Source organism: Mastigoproctus giganteus, chromosome 3, assembly GCF_048544385.1.
Source record: "Mastigoproctus giganteus isolate SK-2022 chromosome 3, ASM4854438v1, whole genome shotgun sequence".
In the NCBI taxonomy this organism is placed as follows: Eukaryota; Metazoa; Arthropoda; class Arachnida; order Uropygi; family Thelyphonidae; genus Mastigoproctus; species Mastigoproctus giganteus.
Window position 1 is genome coordinate 200,162,857 of NC_143577.1, and position 13,566 is coordinate 200,176,422.

The 13,566-nt window shown below is 37.1% G+C and overlaps 1 protein-coding gene across 5 annotated transcripts in view; it reads left to right on the forward strand.

The window, feature by feature from the left end:
* Nucleotides 1-1,713: 1,713 nt before the first annotated feature.
* The window catches only part of LOC150088570 (uncharacterized), a 453,076-nt gene continuing 441,223 nt past the window's right edge, over nt 1,714-13,566 (forward strand). For all 5 annotated transcript variants that reach the window (XR_016546740.1, XM_090369575.1, XM_090369576.1 and 2 more), the window contains exon 1: nt 1,714-1,892. The gene's annotated coding sequence lies outside the window, so the exon portion shown is untranslated. The remainder of the gene's footprint in view (nt 1,893-13,566) is intronic.

The following is a 13,566-nucleotide window of genomic DNA, read 5'->3' on the forward strand; positions in this document are numbered from 1 at the left end:
TCCCTACACCGTGGGGAAAAGATTTGAGTTCGTGTCTCGTCGATGACATGAGGAATTTTTCGGGCTTTTTTCACAATGTGGCTGAGTTATTATTATTAGCCGTATGGTGCAAGGAAGTCTGAGGCTTATGCTGCACGGGACAAAAAAAAAAAAAAAAAAAAGATCTGAGAGAGAGAGAGAGAGAGAGAGAGAGAGAGAGAGAGAGAGAGAGAGAATCACCAAGAAAGGGAAGAATGATAATAGTCAGCTGAGGACGCTGGGCATGCCAAATGTGAGCCCAGATGTGAACCCCTGGGGTTAATTTAGTCGGTCTCTGGCGAGTGCAGCATGGTCCTTTCTCTTGGAAACTCAGGTTTTTCGTTCAGCAAACAGAAAATCGACCTCAGAACACACGCAATTTACAAATATACATGGAGCAATATGGTCTTAATCGCTTTTGCTCCTAAAACCCTCCTACAACTATCTATGCAAAGCAGTGATAAAATCTCATGGATGGTATTTTGATGAAAATTCAGATTGAAATAATTAATATTATTATTTAAATATTTTAATGTAAATTTTTAAATAAACAATCTTAAAATGCTTTGTAGTGTGTTGTTTTTTTATATTAAATCTTACATTATCATAGCTAATATCAAAAAAAATTAATGAAAACTGTAGCTTAATTTTCAGCACTCACTCTTATTAAGCTAAGCTATACATACGATCAAGTTATTACATTACAGCACATAAGGACTCCTTAAAAAAAGCAAGAGTGAAAACTGTAGTCATTCTCAGTTGCCCTCGTGGGTCACACTTGGTAGGATCGTTGTCCTCCCCACACCGGGTGGAAAAGACCCGCGTTCGTGTCCCGTCGATTGCGGTAGGAACTTTTTTGGGCCTTTTTCACAACGTGGATCAGTTAGTCAGTCTCAGGCGAGAGTAGCGTGGTTTTTTACCTGGAAACTTGAGTTTTTCTTCCAGGAAACAGAAAATCTACCTCAGAACACATGAAAATTACAAACAATATACAGTGAGCAATATGGCTTTAGTTGCTGATTCTCCTGTAAACCGTACTACAATAACATACTCAGTCGTTCCAAACTTTTAGGTGGGTGTACAAGTTTTTTCATTTGTACTAATGTATATGTATATATTTTTTCGAAAGAGAAATATTCTGATTTTGTTATTTGTTGAATGTTTTTATTATTCAGTGTATTGTTGAAAATTAGATTTACGCAGCATCACAGAACCCGAAATGTTTGCCTGAACGCCGTTCTGGATCCCGCCCCGATATAATATCATCTATATGAGTAAACCTACTCCTGCTCTGATTTTCGTGAAGTTCCGTCAAATTTTCGATTTCGATCTTGGGGTTGCCCTAATGTACCTTCTGATTAATATCAAATATTCTTCTGCCGGCCCTATCGTTGTAATGAAATTCATCACACATCGCTGATTGTTGTTGTAGCGCACTCCTTGTGAGAGGCCGTGCCTGCCCTGCAGTAATAGACTTCTGCTGTAGTCCCTTAGCCATGTGTTAATCGTCTGCCACCCGTTCCACCACCACGATTGGAATTTTCTGGACAGTACGTGTGTATGGCTAACTGGTATCATCACGTTGCTATCATCCCGCGTGTGTGTGTGTGTTTTTTTTTTTTTTTTTGGTAAATATCCTATAGCTTGTGATATATGACGTGGCGGTTATGGTTATACTTTAATGTCCATGTGATTATCCCATATCCAATGAGCTTCAGATAAAGTGGAACTCTGTCGTTGATGTTCAGCAAGCTTTCGCGGTGTCTGCACTCGGGGTTTTGGAATCTCGTTTCGCTATCTGGTACAGAGTGCGGCGCGTGTTGTAACTTGGTCGGAAAAATATCTTAATTCACACATAAGTAGTCGAAAGTTAAGTAAGTGGTCTAGTTTCGTTTTTCAATTCTTTTCGTAAAGTTTTTCGTTTCATATTCTTTTCGTAGGCATAGCCCCGTAATTTGACAGCTGTGTTTTTTCTTCAGGAGTAAAACATATACAAATTTAAATTAAATTAAGCAGATAATGCTTAATTTAATTTGTTTCATGTTTTTGTGGACTTTCGAATAATCTTATAGTTTCATGTTAACTTTTTTACTTTATAAAACATTTTTATTATTTATTTATTTATATATTTGGACAGACGATTAAAATTTTTTAATCCATTTAGTATAGTGTTTTAAAAGTTAAAAGTACTCCCGGACACAACTATGGATGTAATTTTATAGAAATTTTCAGTGTGTGTATATATATATATATATATATATATATATATATATATATATATATATATAAATGTGGAAAACATTTTCTTTTTTGAACGGGAGCGGGTGAAAAATTTATAAATCCATGACATGTCATATTCAGCTGTTTCACTTTAAATTAATATCTAACTTCTGTTGTGAGTGACCTGAATGTCAGCACTTTCTTTTTCCCTTCAGAACTTTTTTTTATTATTCCCCTGCACTACCCAGAAAAGAAGTATACCTAGAAAAGAAGTATATTTTGTTGGTACGAAGAAACAAACTATATCATAGCCTTTGGCACTTGTGAAATAGGTGATCGACGTTGTGCGGACGTTGTCTATTCTGACCACGGGTTGAATACGTGAATAGTAGACGTGGCAGTGTCCGATCTGGCCTTGAAGGCACGGCATAGTGACTTATTTAGGTTTCGGGTATTGTAGAATTGTTAGTGTATGTTAAACATAAAAAAAAAAAAAACACTGACAGTATGATTAAACATGAAGAATTAGCTGCTGTGTCCATATAAAAACAGTCTAAAGTGCTTAAAGGAGATGATTTCTCGTTTGTTATTAAAAAATACTATTGGAGCTTTTTAATTTAACCTTAAAAAAAAGTTTCATTAGGTTGACTGGCATCCACTTTTTTAGATATGAATATAGAATTCTTAACCCATGGTGTCCCTCAACCAGTTTACATCGGTTGTTACAATTTTAGAAAATCGCTTATATAGTTTCTATAAAAGATCTTTATAGTTTTAATCTTTTATCATTCAGAAGCCGTTTAAAGTACAGTTAAGAAATATGAATCATATGAACGCCAACTGAAAAAAGTATAAAAAATTTAAACATCAATGCAAGTACCAGATGTTCAGTCTCCTGCCACACTTTTTAGAGAATATTCTGGCTAATTTTTTCACACTCCTGTGATTTACGCGTCTTGAGTGTTTTCAGTGTTTCTGGCAATAGAGAAATAAGAATCTTTACCCCTCCCCCTCTTCCCAAAGAAAACAATTCAGTCATGAGATTTGGTGATATCGAAGTTTGTCATTCTGTTGGATCTCCAGTTCCAATCCATTGATCGGGAAATTCATCCATGTATAAACTTGCTTCACTGTTGAAGTGCAGTGGGGATCACTCTTGTGAATAAATTTTATTTGGTATGTCATCTTTTAGCTTTGGGATTAACTAACACTGTGTTGAGATAGTAGATTCTTGTTGTTTTTGCTAAGGACAGTTAATATATATATATATATATATATATATATATATATATATATATATATATATATATATATTTTTGATATTGCTGCAAAGATATGTACTGTGTAATTGTCCCTTTCACTTTTGATTAACCAATAAGTTTTTTTGCTTTTCTATACCAGCAAATTGTGCCAATTCATTCATCCTGATGGATGAAATATTACATCATCACTGAAGGTCAGTTTATTCATAATCATATCATTAGTCAGTTTTTTGAGCAGTCCTGAACAAAGGTCATGCTGTTCTATGTCTGTTGATTTCATTTGCTCCACAACCTGAAACTGATATGTCCATGTGGAGATGAAGTCATTTTAGAATAACTTTGCCAAATAGTTGTTTTAGGTAGGTTAAGCTGGCTAGGTCGCCACAAAGAATACAGCAGACTGTGCAAAAATTACTGGCTAACATTTTCAACATGTTCTTTGATTGAAGATCTGCTGGTACTTTTTCCTTTACAGACACAACCAATGTTTACAAAGTGGTTGTACCTACCAGTATTGGGTGGGTTACTCTTGAGCAATCTAAAAGTAAATAAGGCACCTGAGGCTTGTGAGAGTATTCTTGCATTCAGGGGAGGTTCCTATAGATTGGAGGTGTGGAAATATCTCTTCTATTCACAAAGGGCAACATGAAAGCTATACGCCTGTAAGTTTGACTTATTTTCAAGGGAAAATGGAGTCAGTGGTTAAAGAAGTACTGCAGGATCACCTTAACAGAAATGGAATTAAACGGAAATCGCAACAAGTTTTTTAAGGGAGAGGGAGGTCCTATCTGACCAATCTGATTAGCTATTATGACATAGTAATAAAGCAACTGAATGCAAACAGTTTTGACATAGCACATTTAGATTTTAGTAAAGCTTTTGACACTATTCCTTACAAAAGACTGCTGTACAAATTGGAGCAGTGTGACATCAGGAGCAAGTTACTGGTATTGTTAAATGTGGGGGTTACCAGATATAGAATTCAAAGGCTAGGACAAAATAGGAAAAACTAGGACATTTTTTAGTTTTAAAAATATGGACAGTTTAGAAATTATATTTATTATTAAAAAATTACAATAAATATTTATCGTTATTGCCAATCATTTTTATTAAGTTTGGATTACAAAGAAAGTAATTATAAAATGTTTCATATTTTACAATCCATTTTCAAAATTATAAGTAACCAACAAAATACTATTAACAGTATTTGGCCCTTGTGGGTTGCACAGTTGGTAGAATTGCTGTCCTCCCCACACTGGGTGGAAAAGATCTGAGTTAGAATCCTGTTGATGACATGGGGAATTTTTATGGGCCTTTTTCACAATGTGACTGAGTTAAGCAGTCTTGGGAAAGGGTACATTGTTTTTTTCCCCAGAAACTCAGGTTTTTCATGCAGCAAACAAAATCAACTGGAGAACACATGCAATTTACAGACAGTATATATGGAGCAATATGGCCTTAGTTGCTGATCCTCTTAAAACCCTATTGCAACAATCACAGTATTTGTTTCCATTTTATTTCTAATATTGCTTCATTGATTACTAATTAATGAAAATACATGTATAGGTTCCAATGTGGGCAAAAATAGAAAATGCATATGAGCAATTTTTAAAATCTCAGAACCTTGCATTGATTAAATATTCAGCCCACTTTCTGTGGGATAATAAGTTTTCACAATTATCATCTTTCTATTTCTCAGAAACAAATTCCTTAATATTCATAAATTGGTCTACTATCATTGATTTAGCATTAGTAGAGGCATATGATGCAAGAAAGCAAGCTTATGCAGCATCAGCCAAAAAATTAAAAAAATACTTCCACTTCATCCCTCCATTCTTTTGAAATACCTGTCCAGCTGAGCCTTAAATTTATTTAGGCTATCAACTTCCACAAAAAGGGATGGAAGTCTGTTCCACCAACCAACTACCCGCTGGCTAAAGGCAAATTTCCGCACATCTGTCCTACATCTGTCTTTCCTCAATTTGAATTTATACCCTCTTAGGTAATTATTCTGAGGAAGAATCCCATCAGATTGAGCATGCTCAAACCATTCAATGCTTTATACACCTCTATCAGATCACCTCGCCGGTGCCTAGTCTCCAGACACTGTAATTTGCAATACTTAAGCCTTTCTTTGTAAGAGTAACCCTTTGTTCCATTCACTAATCTTGTTGCCCTTCTCTGTACTCATTCCAGCAGCTCTACATCCTTCTTGAAATGAGGCCTCCAGACCTGTATACAGTACTTAAGGTGTGGCCTGACCTTATATAATCACCTCCTTATCCCTGCTAGAAAAATTCATGTATATCATTGACAAGACACCATGAGCTACTCTTGCAGTCCGTCTGCACTGCTCAGAGAACTTCATATCTGCCTGCACAATTACCCCCAGGTCCTTTTCATTCTCTATCACTGGCAGTATAGTACCACAGAGTTGATACGTTGCTCTGGGGTTGCTGTTTCCTATATGTAGTACTTTACATTTGTCAATGTTAAACTTCAATTGCCCATCTGCTCAACCTTTCCAGATCCTGTTGCAGCAGCATAGCATCAGTACTGTCCTTAACAACCCTGCCAAACTTTGTATCGTATGCAAACTTGGACATTAAGCTTGATATACCATCATCAATATTATTTATAAATACAGAAAACAATAATGGACCCAACACTGAACCCTGAGGGACTCCACTAATAACATTAGTCCACAATGAGCAGTGTCCACTCTGTCTTCTCCCCCTCAACCATCCCTTTATCCATAGCAGCAATTTGTCTCCAATGCCACTGCTCCAATTTGTGCAGCAGTCTTCCATGTGCAACAGTATCAAAAACCTTTTTAAGATCCAAGTATATAATATCAAAGTTATTTCCTGCATCCAGCTCTTTTGTGACTGCATCATAGTATCCAATCAAATTGGTCAGGCAAGACTTTCCCTTAAGAAAAACCATGCTGTGTCCGAGCTATAACTTAAGTCTTGTCTAGATGATCCTGCAGTGCTTCTTTAACCAGTGCCTCTATTAATTTTCCTGGAACAGAAGTTAAACTCACAGGTATATAATTACTTGTGTCAGCCTTTGATCCTCCTTTGGGAATTGGGGTCACATTTGCATATCTCCAGCCTATGGGTACCTTTCCTGAGTCCAAGGAAGCCCTCATAATTATGGCTAAGGCTGTGCTTACTTCCTTTGCTGCCTCCTTAAATATATAACTGGATAGATCCCATCTGCCCCAGGTGCCTTTCTTATGTTTATCTTCAACAATTTCTCCTCCACTTTACTCTCAGTTATTACAAGATTATCTAGCTTACTGCCAGAGTTAAATACGCCTCTGGCATTCCCCTCTCTGAATAACTCCTCATGTGTGAATGTTGATGCAAAATATTCATTTAGTTTGTTAGCTACCTGAGCAGGATCATCAACAGTTGAACCATCGATATCAAGTGGACCAATCTGATTCAACCCCTTCCTTCTAGAGTTTACAAAAGTAAAGAACTCTTTGCTGTTGTTCTTTGCATCCTTTGCCAAAGATTTCTCATAATCTGCCTTTGCCTGCCTAACTTCCTTTGTGACTTGGTTACAGACCAGCTTATATCTATCATAAGATTCTGTGTCACGTGTTAATTTATATGTATACCATGCATTTTTTCTTCTCTGCCATGTGTCTCATTAGTTCATCTGACATCCATTTAGGCCTAAACCTTGAAAAATATTTCTTAGTTGGTATGTAAAGCCTAGTAGCTTCCAAGATAAGTTCTTTGAATGCTTCCCATTTTCAATTTGCTGTTGGTAGCATCATCAGTTGGTCCCACCGTATAGAATTTAAATACTGTCTCTGACCATCGTAGTTGCCTTTACGAAAGCAGTAACCCTTCCCTTTACCCCTGATGGAAGTTACCTCTTTGAGTAAATCACACTTCAGCACACTGTGATCACTGCCACCTAGTGTTTCCTTTATCTGCAGATTCTTAATGCATGAAGAATCATTACTGATAATCAAATCAAGTATATTACTCCCTCTAGTTGCCTCCCGAACATGCTGCTGTAGAAGACAATCATCCAATAAATCCACAAAAGCCTTGCTAGTGTGTCAGTGACCAACTGACAAATTCCAGTCAATATCTGGGAAATTAAAATCCCTTATTATAAGACTCTCTGATTTACTGGCCCACTCTATTTCCCTGTACATTTTCTTATTACACTCATCAGAGTCATTAGGCCTATAGCACACTCCTACTCTCAATTTTGATCTCCCAATGCTTATGACTCAACACCAAACTGACTCGACACTGCACTGTCCAGCGATGTCGACTGGCTTCACTTCCTTGGATTTTATGTGTTTCTTAACTAATAGCATAATCCCTCCTCCCTTCCTATCCTATCTATCCTTTCTGTAGATGTTCTCCCCAAATTTCAGTTCTGCCTTCCTTATATATGTGTGACACCACATCTCTGATATCCCAACAATATCCGTCTTTTATGCTTTGAGCAATACCTCAAATTCATCAAATTTATTTACCAAACTCCTAGCATTGGCGTACACGCAATTATACATGCACCTGTTCCTATTCTTAGCTACCCTAAAACAGCCTATGTGTTTACTTGTACCGCAATGACTCCCATCAGTCTCTGAAACATCCTGTATCTTGTTTTCCAGGCTTCTGCTCATTTCAATAGAAGCAGTGCAAGAATCACTTTCACCTCTACCAGTGGCTACTGTTAATCTATTAGTCCTTGTATCCCCACCCCCAAGCTAGCAGTTTTCCGAACCACCTAACACTTCCTCGATAGCATCAGCAAATATTCTTGCACCCTTTCTATTTAAGTGTATCCCATCTCTGTAGAAGCAGTCTCTCCTTATTGAGCCTTGCACAATCTTTCCAGGTCCGAATTGATCGACAAGGCTCTCATCATATACTCCCTCCTATCGTGTCTGGGCAGAATTGCAGACACTTTCAAATTCCACCCTAATTCATGGCTTTTTTTTTTCAACAGTGACCTGTACTTTTTAGGTAATTCTGCCAGTCTTCTACTCTTAATATCATTAGTGCCAACGTGTACAACTATATCACCTTTTCTGCCCTTAAAAGATGATATCCGCTCTACAACGTCATCAACCTTTGCCCCTGGCAGACATACCCTGGTCCTGTTCCCCTATCTTTTTACAAAGCATGTTCCCCATTTCCCTGACAGTAGTCACCAACAACTACTAGTTCCTGTGGGACCAGCACCTTCTGCCTTGGGGGTTGCTGCTGTGTTGCATGACCAAGTGCAAGATCTGGCGTTGATGTGGGCAGCTGAGAGCTTGATGGGCCCCTCAATTTAGATCCTTCGAGGGCATACACCCTGTCCTTCAAGCTCTCATATAGTCCCATAACAATGCTGAGTTGTCGCCTGATTTCGTTACACTCTACAAATTTAGTCACATACACCAACCGTTTATAACTGATTGAATAATGAAATAAAATAAAATGAAATGATAAAAAAGGCTGTAAAATAATGACCGGGCGCATAGATTCTGGGACCGCAAGTGGCTGGAAAGTCTGTGGATTGGATCCTCTGGCAACAATAGTATGAATAGAGACAGGGGAGTTAGGCTTCATCCCCTTTTTGAGGCGGTGGTTTTGGCCAGAGATAAGCGTTTTAGTTTTCCACGTCCCCAGACCACTTCCAGTTCTGGTACAAGTGAAAGGAATGCTGAGTATGCGCCTGGTCATCCACGTGTACCGTGAACCTGGTATTTAAGGATGTGTCGCTGAAGTCTCACTATTACTGAGGAAGGAGGTAGACACCTCCGAAAGCTCTAATAGTGTTTTCATCGTCTTTTTATCGCTTTTATATTTTAATGCATTTTAACTTATTTTATTTATTTTATTTTTGTTATAGTTTAGTTTATTGTAAATAATTAAAAGTTTTTTTTTGTAAATATTATTTTACAGCCTTTTTTATCATTTCATTTTATTTTATTTTATTTCATTATTCAATCAGTTATAAACGGTTGGTGTATGTGTCTAAATTTGTAGTATGAATAATCCCAACCTTAGAGGCCTTATTGCAGATATTCGTTACACTCCTTGCATCGCGCGCACACACACAGACATCCCCCATGGCAATATCATGTCCCGTACCCAATTACTCCACAAACATCATGCAAGCAGTGCATTTTAAAAGGCTGTGATTCAGAGGGAAATTGCCCCCGTCAGTTCTCCTCTGAGCCACAGCACTCACCCTTGAGCCTTTTGCTTTGCTGCTCTGGTCTGAGTCATGATTTTGATTTAATTTTAATAAAATTTCAATTTCAGTACAAAAGTATGACCCTAAACTTGTATCCCAACACAGTTATAACGCTACATATATTTTTCAGTATAAAGTATTTTCTACGAGTTCCGTTTATATAACTTCCGTATCAAGTTATGTATTAATTATGTTACTTTTGTAATCTAAGTCGTTATATGTATTTAGTTAAAAGTACAATTTAATTGACAACAAAGTTTAACAAAATTAATAGATTTTACTGATTAATTGACTATATTATATACTATACTTACTAATGCTATCTAGTTCGGGATATAACATATCGTATAACAAAGGCGGCAAGATACGAACGGTAAATCTACGGACACTTAAGTATTAATTAACTTCCAAATCTCGCTGTCTCAGTTCAGAATAAACTAACGATCCTGACTAGTTCTATAAGGTACTTATAGAAAATAATTTGATGTAACAATTGGTCAATAAAGCGGCTAAATATGGCTAAATAACTTCTTGTTCAGCGGAGCTGCAACTTGTAACACGTGGATTTGATACCCTTACCAATACTTTTCTGCAATTACAAGGCTGAGTAAAGAATAAATATATCAGATTAATCAGAAAATCACAAAATAATGCTGTACTAGTAAATTTAAATCAAAAGTTTTAGAAAAACAATAATTTCAAATCAATAAATAAGAAAATCCACTTAACGGCTTTGAACACGTCTGGCTCCCACTAGCCTGATTTTCAATTGTACGAATGATAATGATACAGTCCACTTTGATAATTTTGTGATAATACACCACTTAATGCAACTAGCCCAGAATAATTAATGAAAATTCATTTTATGATGAGATGATCTTTTTAAATTACAAACTAGGACGCAAGTGTAAAATCAGTGAGGATGCCCTTAAAAACTAAGACGACCTCAGAAACAAGGATGTCTGATAACCCTGGTTAAATGGATGGTTGAGTGGCAGATTCTTCTTGGAAAATGTTTCTAGTAGCGTCCCTCAGAGTGCAGTGCAGGTCCCCTCGCTGTTTATATTTGTTAACAATTTCGATGAAGGCATATCAAGCTTATTGTCTAAATTTGCATATGATACAAAGGGTGGTAACGGGGATCAAGATATATTACTGCATCAAGATCTAGAAAAATTAGGCTGAGAAATGCAATTGAAGTTTATTATGGTAAATGTAAGGTAGTAGAGAAAAAAAGAGAAGAGTGGTAATTCTATAGATGACATGAAGTTCTCTGAGTAGTGCAGATGGGCTGCTAGTACAGCTCATGGGGTTCTGTCAGTGATATACGGGAATTTTACCAGCAGGGATAAGGAAGTGATCATCTCATTGTATAAGGCAATGTTTAGGCAACATTTTGTGTACTATGTACGTGTCTGAAAGTCTCATTTTAAGAAAGATGTGGATCTCTTGTAATGGGTTCAGAGAAGAGCAATCAGATTATTCAGGAAAACAAAAGATTCCGCAGTACTCTTACCACAGAAGACTTCAGTTTTGCAAATTGCAGTGCTTTAAAAGGAAATCACCAAGAAAGAGAAGAATGATGATATCCAGCTCAGGACCCTGGGTGTGCCAAGCTCATACTCGCCAGATGTGAGCCCCTGGGGTTATTTTTGAAGTGTTTGAGAGTTTTACATGGATTGAGTGAACTTAATGATGGTGATGGAGTATTCTTTGGTCAGTACACAAGGACATAATTGGAAAATATGGCTGCAGGATAGAATGAAAATTTGCCTTAATCTGGAGAGTAATCGATTGTTGTAACAGACTGCTATATGGTGTTGTGGAAGTGGGTAAGTTGAACAAATTTAAGGAAGAATAGACATTATTAGAAGGGATAAACAAATGAGGTGGGCAGGGTGTTTTTTTTTTTTTTTTTGCTAATATTGCATAATTTTGCTACCTTGTATTATTTGCCACTGCAACTGCTAAAGTAATGACAATAATCTCTTCCATGCAATGAAAGAAGTATTATTGCACTTTCATCATGACAGATTTTGTTTCATGAAATGCTAACACACAGCTGCCATCCCATGCCTGGTTGCCATTTTGCAGTCTTGAGGATTGTAGCTCTACCTAGTGGCAAAATGAACACTAGTCTTCAACTTAGGCAGCAGATTGAAACTTTGTGTTGATCTTTCTAGCTGTTATATAGGTGTTTCCTGATGTATTAGCTGAACTTTAGGGATATCTTCTATAGCTCATTCAGAGTAAAAATATTATATAACTCATAGGTCATTTAACATAATTCAGTTACTGAATTAAGTTCTAGTATAGTGTAACAAGCTGGTGTGGGTTTGGTTGAGTGATGGTATGCTTACTAGGGCTGCCCTTGGTGTTGGTGGGGGGGGCGATTTCCAAATAAGGAAGGTTCCATAAATTCCCAAATCTAAATGAGATTTCTTCTCTCTCCCTCAGTCCTAAGCAGATAAAGGAACCACTAGGTGGCAGTGATCATAGTGAACTGATGTGGGATTTACTTGAAGATATAATTACCATCAGGGGTAAAGGAAAGGGTTTTTGCTTCTGTAAAGGTGACTATAGTGGTCTCAGACAGTTTTTAAATTCTGTACAGTGGGATCAACTGATGACGTTACTAACAGCAAATTCTAAGTGGGAAGAATTAATTAATGAATGAATTAATTAATTAAGCATTCAAAGAATTAATCGTGGAAGCTACTAAAAGTTTTCATACCTACTAAGAAATTTTTCAAGGTTTAGGCCTAAATGGTTGTCAAATGAACTAATGAGACTTGTGGCAGAGAAGAAAAATGCATGGGATGCATTTAATTATCAGCCGACACAGAAGCCTGTGGCAGATATAAGCTAGTCTGTAATCAAGTCACAAATGAGGTTAGGCAAGCGAAGGCAGATTACAAGAAATCTTTGGCAAAGGATGCTAAGGAAAGCAAGTAAAGCAAGGATTCCTTTACTTATATAAACTCTAAAAGGAAGGGAATGAATCTGATTGGTCTGCTTGATATAGATGATTCTACTGTTGAGGATCCTGCTCAGATAGCAAACAAACAATGAGTATTTTACATCTACATTCACACATGAGAAGTTATTAATGATTTTATAACATAAGAAAGGCACCTGGGGTGGATGGCATCTATCTAGTTATATTAAAGGAAGTGGCAAAGGAACTAAGCAAACCCTTAGCCATAATTATGAGAGCATCCTTGGACTGAAGAGAGGTCCTCATGGACTGGAGATGTGCAAATGTATCCCCAATTCACAAAGGGGGATCAAAGGGTGACACGAGTAATTACAGACCAGTTAGCTTAACTTCTGTTCTGGGTAAAGTAATAGTCACTGGTTAAAGATGCATTGCAGGATCATCTAGACAAGATTGCAGCAATAATTCAGACACAGCATGGGTTTGTTAAGGGAAAGTCTTGTCTGACAAATTTGATTGGATATTATGATGTGGTTACAAAGGAACTGGATGAAAAATAATTTTGATATCATATACTTGGATTTCAGGAAAGCTTTTGACACTGTTGCGCATGGAAGACTATTGTACAAATTGGAGTAGAATGGTATTAAGGGTAAGTTGCTACAATGGATAAAAGGATGGTTGAGTGGGAGAAGACAGGGTGGTAATCAATGGGTGCTGCTCTTTGTGGACTGAGTTATTAGTGGAGTCCCACAGGGTTCGGTATTGGGTCCACTGTTGTTTTGTATATTTATCAATGATATTGGTGAAGGTATATCAGGCTTAGTGTCAAAGTTTGCAGATGATACTAAGGTTGGCAGGGTTGTTAATGACAGTAATGGCTGTGTGCTACTGCAACAG